Source organism: Ischnura elegans, chromosome 9 (genome assembly GCF_921293095.1).
Source record: "Ischnura elegans chromosome 9, ioIscEleg1.1, whole genome shotgun sequence".
Classification (NCBI taxonomy): Eukaryota; Metazoa; Arthropoda; class Insecta; order Odonata; family Coenagrionidae; genus Ischnura; species Ischnura elegans.
In genome coordinates, this window is record NC_060254.1 from 86,023,904 (window position 1) to 86,031,577 (window position 7,674).

A 7,674-nucleotide genomic window follows, 5' to 3' on the forward strand; every position below is an offset into this window, starting at 1 on the left:
CTCGTGTATTCCTGTAGCATGCGCCGATTCACAGGGGAAGGAAGGAGAGAAATCACGACACACTCGCTTTCAGGTCTAAAACGCAACTGCCTTTATTATATCCTGTTTATTATATCACAAGGCTTAAGGGCACGAGAAATTTTGAATAGGTGCTTTTATTATGGAACACTACTACCCTACCAAATTTGAACGATATCGGCGAAAGACACTTCGTGAATGTTCCTTGTTAGGGGCTCCTTGCGACGAGAGGTCGGCCACCCGTTACATTCCTTATTTTTCCTCGGGGTTTAATCATAATCAGTATTTGTTCTCGTAATCAGTCACTTTCCGTATAATTTGATAATAGACAGAATAATAGGTATATTTATAGGGTTGTTTACAAAAGTGAAATAAGTGATTCATCCAAAATTTGGTGGTCATCCGAGAAAAACTGGCGACTCGATAAAACCCTACGGTAACCCTTATTTTAAAGTGTACTTACGTTGAGAATATCTCATTGACAATATAGATAATGTATTTAACTCCATTCTGTGGATCATCAACCACTTATTCCTCTTATTTTTGTTATTTGGAACACAAGCAATTCTTCAGCGAGTAAATAGAGGTACTAGACGACGGGGCACTTTATATGGTTTTGTAGGAAACTTGATATACACGATTATAAGGTTTTCACACGTTTTTCTATTGAATATCATGCTGTAATACACTTACTGCATTCAGCAAATGATGTAGGTGTGTAACGTAGATCACAATCTGCAATCAACTTATATAAATGTAATCTTTCCAAATCTCCCAAAACAATCTCCTTTATTTATTTCAACAATGCCTTGGCAACCCAATATATTCACAATCCGAAGTTTGACGCTAAAACAGCAATTATATACTCCAAATTTGCGTTTGAGCCCCTACATTGACAGTTTTTCTATCCACTACCTCAGTCTGTCATCAGTGGATACCGTGGCGTGATATAACGCGCCCACGTTCCGTCACGTGTTTTCAAGCAGTCGATGAAGATTTTTTTTTATAGACTCAAAACTCGGCTAAAAACATAATTCATCCGCGAAAATTTCGGCGAGCACACATTTGAGGTAGGAATCTTCTAATTCTAGTTCTTTTAAAAAGCGTGCATGTTCCCCATTGGTTTATAGGCCTTAAGAGATAACATACAAGTCACAGTATATATACAGAGTAAATTCTAAAGTTCCACGTACCTGTAATCAGTTTTTTGGTGATAGTTAGCTCCAATAACGCTTACGATCTTGCACTTGAAGCGAGGAAGATATGCACTTTACGATAACTAGCCCCTTAAAGTTCCCTGCTTTAAGACTATTTGCTAATGCCAGTCCCAGAATGCAATTTTTCGCTTAAAGCGCCAATAACGGTATCGGTAACGGCTTTCCTCACGTTAGTGAGTTTTGGAATATGCCTGTAAAGTGAGTGCCTTGAAGCGCAGTTAACGTGTCCATTAGTAGAAAGTACGAATCGACAAGAGGGTTCCAGAATATGCGTGCTGGGCCGCGGTCCGTTTCAGCCTTCAAGCGCTCCGAAGCTCTTCAGCTCGGTCCGTTTCACGATTCTAATCCCTTCGAAGCTCAGGATGTGACTCCCCTGAGTGAGCGTAAATTTCCTATGAAGACCACTTCAAACACTCCGTGATGGAGGTGAAGTGTTTGGAGCAAGAGCGATAAATCGTTCGATATATTCGAGAATTTTCGCCAATTTCATGCGTTGCTAAGTGAACGTTCAAATAAATAAACATAAAATAATCATTTGCGAAAGGAAGTAAGGACGCAATGGATAAAAAAAATTGATTTAAATGTACACGCCGACTGGTTAAATGAAGATTTTACATTTCAGTTGAACCTAGAGGAATACAACCGGGCCTTAAATGGTGAGAATTCTAAAATATGTAATAAAGACTATTAAAGTTTTTCAAAATAGTTAACATCTGTAAAAATCCAAAATATTTTTCTCATGGATGAATGATGTAAGTGTCAACATAAATTAATTTTCTCCTCAGATTCCGATTACATAAGAGGTCTTATAAATGGCCATATTAAGAAGAGATCTTTGCAAGTTGAGGATGAAGAAATCGCTGCAAATGAAGAGGAAGAAGGTAATGCTGCACCAAAAAATGTCTTTGCTATTCTCACAGATGAACGTTATTGGTTCATAAAATTGGAAAAAGATATTGAAGAAATGCGAGGCGTGATAAAGTTTAATCTCTGGGGCGGAATTCTGTACACCGTACCGACGATTGTCGGTGTCGGTAAGCCGGTCCTACCGATAAGTCTCGGTACGAGCGATTCAGGAGACACGTTTTACCGACGATTGTCGTTATCCCACCGACAGTTGTCGGTAAACCCGTCGGTACATACCGACGATTTCAAAACGCTCGGTAGGACCTACCGACAAATTTTTAGCAACATGGCGGACTTTTGTTTACACTTTTCGGCCTAAGCTGACGATTTTAAATCATAATCTACGACGCTAGATCCGTGTAAGCGCTCTAATTGTATGTTATTTATAATAAAAATGATTGATTAAACACTTGAAACGTAAACTTTACATAGGGAGAGCAGTATTTAACTTTGCCAATGTTACACGTATATTACATTATGCGTTCCAACAGCGTAAGGTCTTTTACATTATAAATATTCCGTAATTTTTAGTATGTAACGTATTGCTTTGCTTTTAAATTACTCACAACAAGACACGATAGGTATCTATTGTTGATTCGTAAAGTTTGGATCCGAAATTAATTTATATTTTCAATAAAAACGAATGCCTATTGATGCACTTTCAATGAAATATATACGTGGACATTTCGTTCACTTTCATATTAACTTCAATACCCTATGTGAGCATCTGAGAATGGGGTTTATAATGAAAATACCTCTCCTACCTTCGTAAGTACTCTTGAGAGCATCAGACAGCAACGACGAAATAGAAAAAGCATATTGCTACTATATTATAATAATAAGAATATAAATGGCATCACTTAACTCCTCTCACTCTTTGACGTCGTTACCGGTGCACAAAACTTCCCGTAAAATTAATGCTGAATTTACTTCACCATAATAACCAAACACCGTACGGGACTTCAAGATAGATTTTCATTATTACTATAAGAGCACTGAGTAGGTACGTACCGTGTATTCCATCGGTAGAAAGGGGCAAATAAAAAGAATGATTGCACGAAACAAGGAAACATTTAATGAATTATTCATCATAAAACTACAAAAATTTCATTTCAACACGAGAAAACCTTAATACTTTCAACGGTATTTCACAAATTAACACTGATCAAGCATATTTAGTCAAAGTCATATCAACGCAAAGTTTGAAATAACACACAAATGGTATCAAAATGCAAAAGTATGCAGTTCCAAATAGATAGCGTAAAGTATGTCACTCAAGTTCACAATCACAACACTTGACGCAATGATACTGATGATACCTTCCGTGACATCCGCGGAATCTCGGTGTTTTTCTCAACGAATGTATTTTAAATAGCCCAAAATGTGAATTCAAGCGACAAAAATGTTTTCTAATTAAATAATTACCCTTGTGGAAGTATCGGACTTGCGGCGAACAATGAGGCAAACGATGTAAACAAGCCGTGGCTCAAGATGAAGGTACATTGTTACAATACTAATAAAAATAATTTCGTCACTGCTAATCCCAAGAATACAATTATAATAAGCGTAGGTGAACATTTATGTAGCAGACAAAGTCCTCTTCAAGACAATTATACTTGAAAATTACAATACATTGAGCACCAAATGTTGCCGGTGTTCTTCTATCAACGACCGTTGAATCCTTGAATATAAAGGCTTTTTTACTTGGGCTAGAAAAAATCCGATGGTAAATACAGCAAAATCTCGGAATACAAGCCACATCGCACCAACGGGAGTAAGAAATTGTGTTCGCAGAGTGATTAAACATCGTAAATATCTCACAAAGCAGTGATCAACTCTGTTTAACTTCTTCGCGGGCTGACGAATAACAGATGGCGTTTTCGGAGCCTCATTTGTTTAATGGAAACAAAGGAGAAATATGATTGGTCGAGGCACCTAGCCTCGCGTGCGGGTGCCACTTTCGTACCGACAAAAGCACTACGTCACGAATTTGTCGGTTGCACCGACAATCTGTCGGTAGCGGCGTTTTGTGAATCACATTTCTATCGGTGCTACCGACGATCGTCGGTAGCTACCGACACCGACGATCGTCGGTATCCGTGTACAGAATTCCGCCCCTGGTGAAATAATTCGTGACGGAATTCCGTCACTAAAATCTACATAACAGTTATTAAATACAATCTGTCACATTATTTAATTACTAGTGTACTTTATATTTATTATTACATATTTCAATGATGAAATAAGTGTCTAACAATCAGTTTTATGCTGTTGATAGAATTTGATTGACCTATTGCAATTCTTACGTCCTATTGTACAGAAGATATAAATAATGAAGACCCTACGAAGAATAATCAAGAGAAAATATTTGTATGGCCGCATGAGGGGGTTCTGTTGCTGATAGAGAAGTTTGTTAAGTGATAAGATAGTTTGAAGTGAAAACGCTTTGAAAATATTTCCCCAATTGTAAATCGGTTCTTTCCTCTTCTCTAGCGGTTCCAAAGAAGAGGAGGGTGGAGAGTATTTTGGAAAACTTTATAGACAAAATTAAGAAAGAAAGAGAAAGCGATAAAGAAGAGCGTAAAAGAGAGAGAGAGAGAAGAAATGAGGAAGGCTAAGGAAGGGAGGGAAATCAGACGGGATGAGGAGAGGAGAAGTAATGAAGAAAATTTAAAACTACAGAGGGAGGCTGTAGAATTATTGGAAAAAATTTTTGAGGGAAAAAATTGAATATATAATTTATTTATGTTTTTCTAAGTATTGAGTTTTTAAAACACATTTTCAAATTATTGAAATTATATAAGTTCATTCTTTAGTCTTTCTCTTTTGATTTTCCATCGCTCCCTAATCATCTCATCGTTGATGTTGATGGGCATTCTTTCCGGATCTGGGCCAGCAACATCCTCCTCTGGTAGTTCATCTCTTTTCTCCGTGCAGATATTATGCAGTACGCAGCATGCCAGGATGAACTCAGGTATTTTCTTCATGTCTACTAAAGGCAGTGTATCTCTTAGACTCCGAAATCGACCTTTGAGTAGCCCAAATGCACGTTCTATCACTTGTCTTGCTGCAGACAATTTTTTATTATAATTTTTTTGTCTATTTGTGAGGTGGCCGTTATCTCGGAAGGGTGTCATCAGGTGTTCGTGAATTCCATAGGCAGAATCGCCAATTATGTGAGTATCGTCGGGAAAGTATTCATTGGGATTGCTCAAATAATGGTATATTCGAGAGTGTTTTAGTACTCTTGCATCATGCACTGAGGCGGGATTTCCAGCCACGCAATGTGTGAATACGGCTTGGTCATCACAAACAGCCTGTGAAAGAATGAAATCCAGAATTATTATTTGTTTAAAAAAGCTTATGTGATTCAGAATTTCCAAAGTCCAAAGAAATCAAAAACACCGAATCGTTTACATCAGTGGTCTTCCTGAGTTCGAACAATTTCCAAAAGTAAAAGAACATTTCTTGATTGTTTTAAAGTCCATAGGATTCAATTTTAACTACTTTATCTTATCCCGCTGGTTATCATTTTCCGTCATTACGCTTAGCGTACCTGAAGATGTACCGCATAAACATCTTTGCGGCTAACGTATGATTGGGGATCCATCCTGGGTGCATCTATTTGGATGTGAGTCCCATCAATTGCGCCTATAACTCCCGGAAACCCATATTTTCTTTCAAAATTTCTCTTGATGGTAAGGGCTTTTTCATTCTTCGGCCACTTTATTAACCTAGGAGCTAGGCATTGAAGAGCGTAAGTAACCCTTCGTACAGCTCTTATAGCTGTCGCTTTGCCAATATTGAATTTCTATATAATATAGTATTTCCTGGAGTATAGGTCATTTATACAAAAGTTAGCAGCCAACGTTTCGATTTATTTTCTTAAATCATCTTCAGGGCTATGTTAGAAAAAGTGTGAAACAATATAAAATACAGAGAATAAGACGATACACAATATTTATACATAAAAAAGGAACAATTGGTTTTTTTTAAATACAATATAATTTAAAGAAATATTTATATATAACATATATATAAGAACAGAATGGAATATACAAATAATTTTGACATACCTCTAAACTTTGAACATATTTATTGATGTTTTGTTTCTAAGGTATTGCCACAACCTAGGTAACCTAGGTTATTTTGACGTATTAAATAAAAATAAATTTTGCTGAGGTTATCGATGTCTGTTTTTTTATTACAACATTTTTTTGTTTTTGAGATATAAACCATTTCCTTGAAAAGTCTTTTTTTCAATATAACTTCATGATCTAAAATTTCGGCGTTCTCAAAATCAAAACTATGGTCATTGCTTATGCTATGGCTAGCAAGAGCACACAGAGATATACCACCTTTTACTATTGATTTGTGTTGTGAAATTCTATTTTTTAAATATTGTGATGTTTGTCCTATATAACAAGCGTCACAATCGAGGCAAGAAATTTTATATATTATATTACTGTTTAGATTTTTAGGGGTTTCAGGTTTTATTTTTGTGTATAGGAGCTTGTTTAGAGTGTTATGATTTTTGTGTGCAATTTTATAATTTATTTTTTTGAATACCTTCGTAATTTGTTCAGATAATTTACCAATATAGATGATTTCACGGTATGGGGATGTTGAATTTGCTGAATCATTTTTGTTTAGTGAATTTTGAGTACGTGAAAATCTAGTGTTGTTTTTGTGAAGTATAGAATGAACAAGTTTCTTTGAAAAATGGTTTTTCTTTAGAATATCCTCAATTATTTTAAGTTTTTTTTCGTGAAATATATTATCGCTCAAATTCAGAGCTCTAAATTTTAGCGCAAGTGCTACATTTACTTTATGTTTAAGAGGGTGATGTGATTGGAAACTTAGAAATCTGTCCGATTTGTGTGGTTTCTTCCACCAATCTATATGAATCGAACCATCGTGATTTCTAATAGTTAGCATATCAAGAAATGGTAGAGTATTATTTTTTTCATATTCTATTGTAAATTGCAATTTAGGGTGGAAACTATTAAAATAATTTAAAATGGTGTCTTCCTTGATGTCATTGGGAAGTGCTAAATATAAGTCATCAACAAACTTGTAAATGAAAGGAATTTTGAGAGATTAACATCTCTTATTGAGATTTAGTGATTACATTGTCTAAGAGATGGTTCATCGTCAGATCAGCTAAAATGGTCGCTACTGGGAAACCCATGGGGACTCCATTTTTTATTTGATACTAGCTGACCCGACAGACTTCGTCCTGTCAAAAAAATTTGTAATGTGGCAGTGTTTTGTTCCTACCTTTTTTATATTCTTTGCAAAAAATTATCCTGAACAGAACCGTCACCCTGGTAATAATTCGGTGTGAATTAAAAATAATTAAGTAAAACACTATAAGTAAGTAATTTTAATCATGTAAATCATAATTATTAACAAAAAAAAATCAGTTCTATTTTCATTGTAGTGCTTTGTGATAAACGATGTTTTTTGTTTGATTACCTGGCGCATAGACAAACAAATCTGATGGTTTTCCAATACGGGAACAGGCAACATA